The sequence below is a fragment of the Lynx canadensis genome, chromosome X, assembly GCF_007474595.2.
Source record: "Lynx canadensis isolate LIC74 chromosome X, mLynCan4.pri.v2, whole genome shotgun sequence".
NCBI lineage: Eukaryota > Metazoa > Chordata > Mammalia > Carnivora > Felidae > Lynx > Lynx canadensis.
In genome coordinates this window covers 17,717,915-17,731,767 of record NC_044321.2, presented here as the reverse complement: position 1 = coordinate 17,731,767, position 13,853 = coordinate 17,717,915, and the positions used below count along the sequence as shown (strand labels likewise).

Genomic DNA, 13,853 nt, shown 5'->3' with positions numbered 1-13,853 from the left:
CCGACTTCGGCTGGGGTCATGATTTCACAGTTTGTGAGTTCAAGCCCCCAGTCAGACTCCATGCTGACAGTTTCGGGGCCTGGAGCCTGCTTCTGATTCTGTGTCTCCCTCTCTCTCTGCCCCTCCCCTGCTTGCACTCTCTGTCTCAAAAATAAACATTAAAAAAAAAAAAAAACAGATGAATAGTTCAAGAAAACTTTGTCCTTTTAACAAAAACACAATTTTAATATTTGATATTAAAATTCATTTACTTACCTAAATTTATGTTAATCTTAGCCAGTACTGACTGCACATAAAATTCCTTTCAAAAGATTCTTTTTCAGTAAATCTTTTACAACTGTTTTTACATTCACATTTTGTCCTCAGTTTAAATAACTGGCCCCATTTTAGGACGAAATTATTTTCTTTCCCTCAACCAAAGTGTATTTCTATTTCTTATGCTACTTCTTACCAAAAACACACATCTTATTTCCCTGCAAACAGAGTTGTTTCCCTGATTATTTCCAGTAGTCTTATTTACATTTATTAGAATTCAGAACTTTTAGAAACCTTAGTTTCTAGTGAAAACGAAGTAGTAACTGTGAACCATCAGTTATACGATTATTCTTTATATTAGCAAACTTATGAATACATTTCTTAATTTTTATACATGTGCTTTATTCATAGTACCGTATTTAAATAAAGCACAAACCAAGTTTACTAACAGACCCATATTTATCTTTAGTTTCTCTGCGATAAGACAAAAACAGATAAACTTATGTTTCATACTTGATGTTTTATTATTTTATCTTACTTCGAAGTGATTTAGGTAATCAATAAATTTAACCTAACTCATTATTTAACAGCAAAATTTTAAAGTTTCATGTTATCAAAGATTTTGAAGCTACTTAAAAGTTTACTTACCTTTTTACTTTATTTACATCTATTTAATTTACTTGTTTCTAACAATTATGTTTAGATTAGTCACAAAACTTTATGAGGCATTAGACAAAGTCAACCATGATTGTGGGTGTTTTTTTGGACAAATTTTGCAATAGAAATAATGAATTTATTTGACTTTCAGTGAACATAGGCAGACTAAAAGTTCTATATTTAATGCTAGTAACTCTAAAAACATGTGTATTTTAATTTAACCAACAACCTTAAATTAGCTTTAATATTGAATATTTCCCCAGATCACGTGAACCTGAAAAACATTTGGGTTAGTTTCTGTCTTTCTGAGTTTTAAATGTCCAATCTTATAAGTGCTTACCTTCAAACCAACCACATAGAGCTTTTTTACAAGTTAATTTTGGCAAGACTATCGAGAGGTAGCGAAAATATCACACATTTACAACATATATGGACACACATACACAGACAAGATGCAATAAAAAATCTTATAGCTTGTTTTTACTAATCTTTGTGGAGAAAACATTAGGAGCTCAATTTCCAAATGCCACCATTTTTTTTTCTGTTGAAAATTTTCTCCCCAGAAGTTGCATTTCAAAAAATGACTTACATCCTAGAAAGGATGAGAATTGAACATTTACATCACAAAGGCACAGAGTATCCAAGTTTTCTCCAAGGTTGAGATTTGGAACATATCTGCCTGTTATAAGAGCCACTAGAGTCTGGGCTTAAGAGGTCTATCAGCAGTTTGCCTTTTAAAAAGGCCTCTCCCTCCCCGATCCCACACTGACACACAGCCCTTTTTTTCCCCATTCTTGAGTAGGCACTGTTTACATTTTATTTTATTTTATTTTATTTTATTTTATTTTATTTTATTTATAATTCTTTAAAAATGTTTATTTTGGGGGGGGGAGGGGCTGAGGGGGGGGCAGAGAGTCCGAAGCAGGCTCTGTGCTGACAGCAGAGAGCCTGATGTGGGGCTTGAACTCAAGAACTGTGAAATTATGACCTGAACTGAAGTCAGAAGCTTAACGGACTGAGCCATCCAGGTGCCCCTATTATTTTTTTATTTTTTAATTAAAAAAAAAATCTGAAATGCTTCATCAATTTGTGTGTCATCTTTGCTCAAGGGCCATACTAATTCTTCTCTGTATCATTACAATTTTAGTACGTGTGCTGCCAAAGTGAGCACTCTGTTTACATTTCAAAGACATAAGATTTATTTTGATTTCAAGGGACAGAGAATCTAAAAAAATTTTTTTTCCTCTTAGAATTTCAGGATAACTGTGATTTACAAATTTTCCTTTTTTCTCTTCAGTACAGGACAATTTTGTTCCAATATCCAGACCTTTTATAATATCTACAAACATTTTGAGAGGAATAGGTGAGGTTCAGGGAGTGGTAAAGATAGGTATGCTTTGACTTGTTTCTAGAGTTGCATTTCTGGTTTTGTAGAGATTTGTAAGGCAGTTATTTCTAATTGTCTAAAGAACTAGATTGTATCCTGAATATCAAGGGACTGGCCTATCTTTTTAACTAAATTTCCTTCTTTATATCAGGGAGATTTAAAAAAATTTTTTTAAGTTTATTTATATTGAGAGACAGAGACAGTGCAAGTGGGGGAGGGGCAGAGAGAGAGGGAGAGAATTCCAAGCAGGCTCCTTGCTGTGAGATCATGACCTGAGCCGAAATCAAGAGTCAGACGCTTAACCGACTGAATTACCAGGTGCCCCTATTTTTAAGTCTGATTTTTGTTATTTCATCTTATCAAGGGAGTCCTTAAGGCTTGCCACTATACTAATAAGACAGTTGAGAGCTCTCTATAAAGTCTTTTTTTTAATATAGCCAATTTAAAATATCCATCCTCCAGCCATTGATGAGCAGGATCTATTAACAGCGACTCAAACCAATAAGCCTTAATGGTTTAACCAGTGATGCAAGGCATCCAAAGAGGATATAGATTACACGGCCCCCATGATTCAAAAGTTTACTCCCAAAATTAGTCTAACAAAGCAAAGGCCTTCATTGCACAAGCGGTGAGGATGGTGTAGGGAAAATGGTGTCTCTAGTCCTCACAAAATGGTGAGATGTCTTTAGTCAAAGACTCCCTCATTTGTGACACAGGGCAGGTGCTACTGGAACGGAACTTTCCAACACTGACAAGCAACTAAGATTGATATAACAAAGGTTCCTCTGGGCTGGAACGTCTTATGACAAACTTCCCACAGTCAGTGGGGTGGAGGAGAGATATTTGGATCCCCAGTCTATTTGACTGATCCCCTGCAGAACTCTGGAAAGTGCACCCTATGAATGGTGGGGACCAAAGAGAATATTCTCACTGGTCACAAAGTCAAGCTCTTGAAAGAGGACTTTGACTACTTCCATTTTGACCTCAAACTTTCTAATTGATTAAGTTCTTCTTTCTAGCTTATCTCTTAACTCAGACAGAAGATCCTGTGGGCAAAGCATCCTCTGATGGGAACCAAAACTAGCCCCTCTAGCAATAAGGACTGCCCCCGCCCCAGCAAGACTCCACCCATGACTGACTCCAAGACAGTGATAGACTTGACCTTCACTGCCCACCTACAGGTACCCACCCACCTTTGCCCCACATTTTCCTTATATAAACCTGGAAGTGTTTGTAGCACTTTGCCGACAGTCTGAGATGCTAGTCTGCTGTCTTCTGGGTGGTGGCCTCACTGAAATACATTCCTTTCTTGTTCCACCAGCACTCATCTCTCTGCCTCTGGATCTTGTTTGGGACCCCTGAAGCCAGGTGCTCTTGCACCCCTTCACACTGGCTACATTCTTAGAACATAGAACAAGATGAAAGGACAAATCTCTTATGCGCACATAAACAGCCTTGGCTAGGCCTTGGGTCTCTTGGAGCCACAGCCACCCTAATAACTAGGAGGGATGTGTGGGGATTTTGTGTTGTTTTACAGTATATCTCATTGCATGGAAGTTTTCTTGAGATTTAGGGGTGGCCTAGTGTCAATCTAACCCATTCTGTGACCAACTTTTCCTAACATGGGAGTCTTCTTGAGGCGGCGAGCACTCTAACACCTTTTAAGTGCTCGACCGGTGCCCACCAATTTTGCAGCTTTGGCTTCCAACATGTCCGTGAGCAACAGCCTTTACTTCATGTGCACATTAAAGACACCAAAGACACAGACAGAGGAAAACAAAGACCATCTCTGGGAGGAAATGGATCAGGAACCAAAGAGTACTCTACTAAATTTAACCAAAGAGTAACCTAGTCCAAGAAACTAGTTTCACAAGGATTTTCTCCTGCTAATCTAAATTAAGAAAGAGATAAAAAGACCTCTTACCACTCTGGCTCCATTTGCCTCCACACACAGACATTCCAGGAGGCTGGAATTTCACCTGGTAAGAAATTTCACCTGCTGCCAGCTGAATGTCATTGTCCCAAGGATCTCTCAACTGCAGCAATGTCAGGTCAAGAGGTGTCCAGCGAGTAGAAAGTATACTGCGAAATGTGCCAACCGTTGGGGAGAAAGAATTTCCTCTGCCCTTCAAGACCCTCTAGCTGTACTAAGAATCAAATTGACATGAGACAGATTAATAGGAGAAAATCAAATTTAATAGTGAACGTATGGGGTATCCACATAGACATGACATTTGAGTTGTTTCCACTTTTTTACTAAAAAACCGTTAAGGTTGTTTATACTTTCTTGCTTAGTGATTAATTTCTTTATACCAATCATTCCCCTAGGATAATTTCTTAGAAGTGGAATTTCTGGGTAAATAGCTTTGATTACATGAGTTTACAGGATTTTGCTTTCTTTCTTTCTTTCTTTCTTTCTTTCTTTCTTTCTTTCTTTCTCTCTTTTTTGGTGTCCCTGTGTGGGCTCAAATGATTTTTTTCTTATGCTATTATAATCATGCAGCGAACAATGTTTCATATCCTATTTTATTTTTTACTGAAAAAATATTGCCCCATGTTATCACATGTGTTCTGTAAAACAATTTTTAAGTTTATTTATTTTTTTAGTAATTTCTACACCCAACATGGGGCTCAAACCCATGACTGGAGATTGAGTCACATGCTCTTCTGAGCCAGCAGATCACCCCAATTTTTCATATCTTTACGTGGACATAAAGCTGACATAAAGTTAGTCAATTTAATCTACCCATTCTACTATTCTGGTTGTGGTACAGTTAGGAGTTTCTAGTTTTTCACTGGGGTAAAACACACTTTCAGGAACATCTCGTGTAGAAAGCCTAGTGTGCATTTAGGATAATTACTTCAGGATAAATTCTCAGAAAAGGAATTACTGCCTCAAAGGCCATGGACATTTATGAGGTTAGTTGATAAATATTGCTAAATTGCCTTCCAAACTAGTTATATCAGTCTACATTATAATATGTGATATCTCATACAGGTTAGATATTAGAACAACCTGATGGATTGTGGAACAACTTTCCTTAGAGATCTTTAAAAAGAAAACACATTTCCTTCTCTGTGTTCCAGATTAAATTTTCAAAGGCATACGAAATGTATGCCAACTCTCGATTAAAAAGAAAAGACGTTTAAATTATGAATACCAAGAATGTTAACGTGAACTAGGTGTTCTTGACATTCTCTATCATATCAGATCTTAGATTTGAATGGTCACTTTCTTTCCAAGTAAAATGTTTTCACATTGTCTGTACAAGAAAGGTAGGTTTCTAGTCTATGGACAGGGAAATACAGAAGCACAAAGAAAGTTTTCTAATTCATTTTCCTGTTGCTATATAATTTACACTAAACTCACATCTATAGATTCACGCCTTAGGAAGAGCACTTTGCAATGTTAGTAAAGTTCAGGTTCACCTCCAGACAGATGAGATAAACAATTTTTTTTCTTTTTTTTTTTTTTTTAAGAGAGAGAATCTTAAGCAGGCTCCATGCCCAGTACAGAGCCTGACGCTCAGGGCTTGATCTCATGTCCCAGAGAGCATGACCTGAGCCTTAATCAAGAGTTGGATGCTTAACCGCCTGAGCCACCCAGGCGCCCCAACAACAACAATTTTTATTTATTTATTTTATTTTATTATTAAAACAATTTTTTTAATGTTTATTTTTGAGAGAGCAAGAGGCAGAGTGCAAGTGGGGGAGGGGCAAAGAGAGAGGGAGACACGGAATTCGAAGCAGGCTCCAGGCTCTGAGGTGTCAGCACAGAACCCTATGTGGGGCTTGAATTCCCCAAGCTCAAGATCATGACCTGAGAGGAAGGTGGACGCTTAACCAACTGAGCCACCCAGGTGCCCCCACAATTATTTTTTAAAGATGGAGTTCCAGGAAGGAAGGCTCCATCTAAGTTCTATCTACTTGAAAGAAGATATTATAACATAAAAAGAAGGAATTTCTCATATAAAACAAATGATACAGGAGAGCCTGGCTGGCTCAGTCAGTGGAGCATCTGGGTCTTGATCTTAGGGTTGTGAGTTTGAGCCCCACGTTGGGTGTAGAGATTACTTTAAAAAAACACCCAGGGGCACCTGGGTGGCTCAGTTGGTTAGGCATCTGACTTCAGCTCAGGTAATGATATCGCGGTTCATGAGTTTGAGCCCCACATTGGGCTCTGTGCTGACAGCTCAGAGCCTGGAGCCCGCTTTGGATTCTGTGTCTCCCTCTTTTTCTGCCCCTACCCTGCTTGCTCCCTGTCTCTGTTTCTCTCTCAAAAATTAAATAAACCTTAAAAAACTTAAAAACACACACACAAAGAAACAAAAAATGCATACAAGCTTCAACCTATATTTTACGGTTTCTAAGAATCAAGGCTTCCCCTGAGAATCTCTTGAGATGACTTTAAAACAATAATAACCTATTCTTTCCTCTGCAGGGATTATGAAGAATGAGTTTGTGATACATTTTATTTAATACTTTGATTTTTACTTTTATTTATTTATTTTTAAAGTAAACTCTACCCCCAATGTGCAGCTTGAATTCAGGACCGCAAGATCAAGAGTCACATGGTCTACTGACTAAGCCAGCCAGGCACCCCTGTATTATATTTTAAACATCAAAGTGTTTGTTGTAGACCAGAGTTTTCCAACCCTATTGACATTTTAGGTCAGGATCATTCTTTCTTTTGGGGAGCTGTCCTGTGCATTGTGGGATGTTTAGCAGCATCCTTGGCCTCTACCCGCCAGATGCCAGTGGCACCCTGCTCCCTCCCCAGTTGTGACAATCAAAAGTGTCTCCAGACTTTGTGAAATGTTCCCTAGGGGATACAATCTTCCTGATTGAGAACCACTGGTGTGGTACATAGGGTATATTTAATTCTATTTAACAAACTCTTTTATGTCCAGATGGATGACAGACAGAAAAGATGGACAGCTTGGACACTAACATCCTTTAATAGATATTTTCATATTAATTTCATTTGTTCAACTTGATCTAACACATTTTGGGAAAATTGTATGTCTTATCACAACAAATAAATGGAGAAGTAAAATGGACAATTGCTAAGTATAAAGTTTTCCAAATCTATAAATACAATGTGTGGGTTCCACATAAATTACGTAAATCTACGTAATGTAATTATCTGTGAATGACAATATTTTATCAGCAAATGGCCTTTTCTGTTTTACTAAGTGTAATATAAGGTCAGATATCTGAGTTTTCTAAGGCATTACAGAAACAATTTCAAAGCTGCTTTGTTTATAAATTCTATTTTCAATCTTGAAAATTTAAATGGCATTTCAAATAGGACAATTTAAAATTCTCATTACAGGTCTCCTGGGTGGCTCAGTCGGTTAAGTGTCCGACTTTGGCTCAGGTCGTGAGTTCGAGCTCTGCATCGGGCTCTGTGTTGACAACTCAGAGCCTAGAGCATGCTTCAAATTCTGTGTGTCCCTCTCTCGCTGCACCTCCCCCATTCATGCTCTATCTCTCTCTCAAAATAAACATTAAAAAATTTTTAATAAAATTCTCATTACAATCAGAATAAATGACACATTTGAATTAGATCCTTAAGAAAAATCTTGAATAATTAAGATTGGCAGTCATCTTTGCTCTAAAAACCTAAACCAATTATTTTTGAATGGTTTTCCAATAATTGTGTCAATAAATTTGGCTAAACCAAAAAATTTTCCTAACATACATTTTCACTGTTATAGTATGTCTTTTCTCAGACATTATGAACAACAAAACCTGAGACATCACCAGATCAACCCTCAGGGTTCTATGCTGGGAGCCTCCCTTTATTTTTATTTATTTATTTATTTATTTATTTATTTATTTTAAATTAAAAAATTTTTTTTTAACATTTTTATTTATTTTTGAGACAGGGAGAGACAGAGCATGAACAGGGGAGGGTCAGAGAGGGAGACACAGAATCTGAAACAGGCTCCAGGCTCTGAGCCATCAGCACAGAGCCCGACGCGGGGCTTGAACTCACGGACTGTGAGATCATGACCTGAGCCGAAGTCGGCCGCTTAACCGACTGAGCCACCCAGGCGCCCCTAAATTTTTTTTTTAATATTTATTTTTGAGAGAGAGAGAGACAGAGCAGGAGCGGGGGAGGAGCAGAGAGAGAGGAAGACACAGAATCTGAAATAGGCTTCAGGCTCTGAGCTGTCAGCACAGCGCCCGACACGGGGCTCGAACTCACAAACTGCGAGATCATGACCTGACCCCAAGCCGGACGCTCAACCTACTGAGCCACCCAGGCGCCCCTGGGAGCCTCCCTTTAACCCAATGTTATAAGGACTTTCTCATATGCTTATGTTCACTAACATGCCTTCTCAATATGTGAGGGAGAATTAGTAAATATTTGGTGTAAAACAGTTTCCTCTGAACTGTATTTAAAATCTTCCTGAATCAGTTAAGATGCTTTCTTTCATCTGTGAATAACAATACCCAACTAAGAGTGGCAGATATAACAGGAAGTTTTATTGTCTTACCTAACAAGTTTAGAGGTAGATGGTCATCCTGAGCTAAACAGTGCTGTCAGTGACCCAGGCTCTTTCCATTCCCATATGTTGCCGTTCTCAGCATGTTTGTTTTTCTCTACTGCTTAATGGCTGCAATATGGTCTCCACAGCTCCAATAGCCTACGAAATGACAGAAAGGAAGAGGTGTGAAAGAAAGCTCTATTTGAATATCTTGCTTTCATCAGGATGGAAAATCTTTCTAGAAGCATCTAGAGAGAGTGCTGCTGAAAGGCTGGCTGCAATATGGTGTCCACTGCTCAAATAGCCTATGAAATGACTGGAAGGAAGAGGTGTGAAAGAAAGCTCTACTTGAATATCTTGTTTTCATCAGGATGGAAAATCTTTCCAGAAGCATCTAGAGAGAGTGCTGCTGAAAGGCTCACTGACCAAACCTCAGCCACATGGCCAGCATTACCTGCAAAGAGGGTAGGAGAGGGAGTATCTGGCATTTTTAGCCTCTATTATAGAAGGCAGACCTTGCTGGCAGGTAAAAGAGAGGAATAGCTTTTTAGTAGGCCACCAAAAGTGTGTGCCAATTGATATTTTGGGAGAATGTTCCTCAGTCTCAAAACCTGTGATGTCTTATATGTGGATCCTGAGAAACTTAACAGAAGACCAGGGGGGAGGGGAAGGGGGAAAAAAGTTACAGAGAGGGAAGGAGCCAAAGCATAAGAGACTCTTAAAAACTGAGAACAAACTGAGGGTGGATGAGGGGTGGGGGAGAGGGGAAAGTGGGTGATGGGCATTGAGGAGGGCACCTGTTGGGATGAGCACTGGGTGTTGTATGAAAACCAATTTGACAATAAATTATATATATAAAAAAAAACCTGTGATGTTATCAAAGTTCTACGAGCATTCTAGCTTTTTTTTTTTAAGTTTTATTTTTGAGAGAGAGCAAGCAAGTGTGCACGTGCGTGAGGGGCAGAGAGAGAAAGAGGGAGACGGAGAATCCCAAGCAGTCTCCATGCTGTCAGCGCAGAACCCGTTGCCAGGCTTGAACTCACGAACTGTGAGATCATGACCTGAGCTAAAATCAAGTGCTGGAGGCTGAACCAACTGAGCCACCCAGAAGCCCCTTTGAGCATTCTAAATAGCTACCTCTTCTCTACATTTCCCATTTTGATTTGAGAATGAAAAATGAAAAAAAATGAGATTTAATAAACCCAATCCAGTATGACAAATATCTTATACTACATAAAACAACCACAAGTAGATTAAGGTTATAAGTATGTTGCCAAAATAAAAGCCTGCTTGATTTCCCTTTAGTAAGGGAGGTCCTTTAAAATTCCGTATGTTTCCTATTCTCCTCAGAGCTTGCATATTGGAAAAATGTGCTACTGGGGCTTTTGTAGACACACAGAGGGAAGTCATTTAGTATATTCAACAACTTTTCAGGTTGCCTCCAATTATTTTATGCCACCACTGTCCAAAGTGTGCTAGAGGTCCTGGCTCAGAAACACTTGGGTGAATCCTTCAGGTTGCCTCTCTTCTGGGAGAGCCCTTTCTTCAAGTAGAGCGAGGCTGGTTGAAGCATAGCCTTTCTTCCTTGGAGCAGCCAGCTTCTGCTTTTCGGACACACTCCTTGAACATTCTGCTTCAGGAGTGGGACTGGTGGCATGCGGTCCAGCAGCATCTCCTGTCAGATAAGATGAAGGTCTTTGAGTTTCTTGGGGCTGCTCCTGACCACATTACATTCTCTCTTGGGCTCTGAAGCCATGTTTGCCCTTGAAGTTCTGCCGCTCCACAGAGGTGGAAGCATGGGTGTGCTAGTGAGAAGGGATTGCAAAGTCTTCCCCTTCTGAAAGTCACTAGTAGGTGGCAGAGTTAAAACCTGGACTCAAAATATTTCTTATTCCATTTCTCCTCGTTTTGTCCTTTAATGTTTATAGGAACTATGTAATAATTAGCATGACAAGTCAAATGCGACTTCACCCTCGGGTAACATCAAGGATGGATGATCAATCATCCAAAGAGTTCATTCTTACCATAGTGTGATGAGTCACTTTTATTTTTCTCAGGGGAGGAAAAAAACATTACGAAACTCTCACTTACATCATAATACTAAAAGATTTCTTTCTTTTTTACTTTTATTTTTTAAATCTTTTTTTTAAACATTATTTATTTTTGAGAGATAGAAAGAGGCAGAGCGCGAGTGGAGGAGGGGCAGAGAGAGAGGGAGACACAGAATCTGAAGCAGGGTCCAGGCTCTGAGCTGGCAGCACAGAGCCTGATGCAGGGCTCAAACTCACAAACCGTGAGATCATGACCTGAGCCGAAGTTGGATGCTTAACGGACTGAGCCACCCAGGCATCCCACCCCCTTCCTCTTTGAAAGAATATTGCATATATGATTTTTACAGTGAGCAGGGAGCTAACTGTACATGACAAAAACTCATGTTTCTGCCATCCTTCCTACCCAGGGAAACTTCTGGTGTTATATCTGGCCTTCCACTGCAATAATAGAACAATTATGCTCATCCATTTCCTTGTCTCCAGCAGCTGAGAGGAGGCATGAAATTGGGATGGACAATATAAGAGGAGGATCACTTTCTACTTTAGAATGGCCGGTAGCCGTCCAGTCAAGAGAGCTCAGTGACTACTGTTATGAACTAGGCACTATGAAGGTGGCCATGCCAAGAGTAAGCAGAGTTACAGTCCTCAAGGAGTTTATAAACTGGGAAATGAAATAGGGCACATTAAGTCACAGGTGAATGCCAGGAGCACAGATTTTTATAAAACTTGGGAAGAACATAGGCTACAATATAGATAAACCTTGAGGACATTAGCCTAAGTTAAATAAGACAGTCACAAAAGGACAAATATGATTCCACTTATATGAGGTACCTAGAATAGTCAAACTCCTAGAGACACAAAGTAAAATGATGGTTTGCAGGGGCTGGGGCACAGGGGGGAATGGGCATTACTGCTTAATGGGGATGGAGTTTCAGTTCCGCAAGATGAAGAGTTCTGGAGATGAACAGTACTGATAATGTGCATGACAATATGAATGTACTTAATGCTGTACAATTAAAATGGTTAAAATGGCAAATTTTATGTCATGTAAATTATGGTATATTTTACTATAATTAAAAAAAAACACTTGAAGAAAAATGTCAAATTAGGTAAAACAAAGAACGCAAGAGTTAGGACGAAAAGAACCTGGTTCTCACCCTTGCATTTTTACTGACTGACTGACCCTAGCCAAGTCATTTAACGCCATTAAATGTCTTTAATCTATAAGACAAAGAAAATGATTGTAAGGTTATTGGGAGAACTGAAAGATGTAATGTATGAAAAAGCCACTTAGTTAAATGTATGGTGCAATACAAAGTAAGTTTTGTCATGGAGGTGATGAGGGAAGGTTTCATAAGGGCATTGTGATTTGAATTGGTCCTGGAAAGGGAAGGAACAACATTTACTGTGTGATTGCTGTGTGATTATTTCAGTTAACATAGCATAGTTTTGAAGGTATTATTCTCAAAAAAGAAATTGAGACATAGAGATATAATTTGCCTGAACCCAAAAAGCAGCTCTCTCTCTCAAGTTCCTTATTCCCATTCATAGTTAAGTTGGAAAATAAAAAGTGTTGAAATTGGAAATAGAATAAAATAGAAAATGAAAAAGTAGAGATGATAATAAATGCAGAAGCTGCTTCTTTTTTAAAATAATTTTTTTTATTTTGAAACAATTTCAAGCAAGTTTCAGGAAGAGTACAAAGGAAAAAAAAAGAGTACAAATTACTCCCTCATGCCCTTTATCCAGATTCAACAATTCCCAATATTTTGCCATACTGGCTTTGCTATCTCTGTGAACCATCTGAGAGGAAGTTTAAAACATCATGCCACTTTATCAGAGAGAAAAAAAACTTTTCCTTCTACCCCCTTTTAAAAAATGTTTGTGTATCTATTTTGAAAGAGAGAATGTGCAAGGGGGAGAGAAAGGGAATCCCAAGCTGGCTTCGCACTGTCAGCACAGAGCCCAGGGCGGGGCTCAAACTCAAGAACCATGATTGTGACCTGAGCAGAAACCAAGAGATTGATGCTGAACCTCAAGAGGTTGATGCTTAACTGACTGAGCCACCCAGGCACCCCTCCTCCTACCTTCTAAGGTTAATGATTTGATGCCTGCAAATGAAACTGACAAAAGACAGATGAGCAAGAGAAAAAAGAGATTTACACATGCGCACAGGAGTTCACAAAGAATTGCGATTCAAGGTAGTTAGAATGTGGGGCTTATCTGCCATCAAATAGGGGATGAGTATGGACAGAGGGTCACTTCTGGCAGAATAAATGACTTCTTAGAAGGACAAGGAAGGGCACTTATGAGAAAACAAATGACTTTTTGGAGAGATGAATAGGCCCTCAGAAGAACTGGTGGAAGATGTGATAGTTTTGTGTCAATGTCTGCTTGAGAAGATTAGGGGTACTTCTGAGAAGGAGGCTGATGACAATTGAATTCCTTTGGGAAGCTTTGCTTTTAGGCAGGTAAGGCATTTTAGGAACTCAAATGCCTTCAGCTCAAAATCATTTTTTAGGCCACAGTGCCTTATTCTGGACCCTTTCAAATTCTATACTTCAGCCCTGTGTTTCCTGAGAACTTAGGTAAACACAGAACATTCTCAAATCAGGAAATTCAATGCTATTATCCCAGAGCTGAGCACTCTGTACCTACCTGTTCAAGTGCCTCTGCCAGTATGTCTTACCTAGAAGTGAGGTTGGCCCCACTGTTCCTTGCAGCTATGTGAGGACTCCATCTTACTCCACAAAGATTTTTGGAGTGTCTACTCTCTTCCATGCACTGTTCTACACACTTAGGATTCAAGATAACTGTATCTGCATCTGTGTTTCCTCTTTCCCCCTCTTAGAAAGGGCATCCCTCTTGCTAAAGACTACTTACTACTATACTTGTGCTCTAGATGCCATCTCCTGATGGGTTCTTCCCATCAGCACCAAAAACATACCAATGATTTTCCCACTGCTAAAACAATGACAACGATGCTTTCCTCTACATCCTTCACCG

At 39.2% G+C, this 13,853-nt stretch overlaps 1 protein-coding gene and 1 non-coding gene across 4 annotated transcripts in view; both read right to left on the bottom strand.

Moving 5' to 3' along the window:
* MBTPS2 (membrane bound transcription factor peptidase, site 2) overlaps window positions 1-13,853 on the bottom strand; it is a 103,025-nt gene that overhangs the window by 38,889 nt on the left and 50,283 nt on the right. The window contains exons 12-13 of one of the 3 annotated variants that reach the window (XR_003966483.1): window positions 8,806-8,955; window positions 4,224-4,446 (exon numbers count right to left, since the gene is read on the bottom strand). The gene's annotated coding sequence lies outside the window, so the exon portion shown is untranslated. Of the gene's footprint in view, window positions 1-4,223; window positions 4,447-8,805; window positions 8,956-9,862; window positions 10,472-13,853 lie in introns of those variants that run through there. The other 2 variants (XR_003966484.1, XR_003966485.1) reach the window with 2 other exon arrangements.
* Window positions 1,976-2,083, bottom strand: LOC115507923. Its single transcript, XR_003966846.1, has one exon. It is a non-coding gene; the product is annotated as a U6 spliceosomal RNA (small nuclear RNA).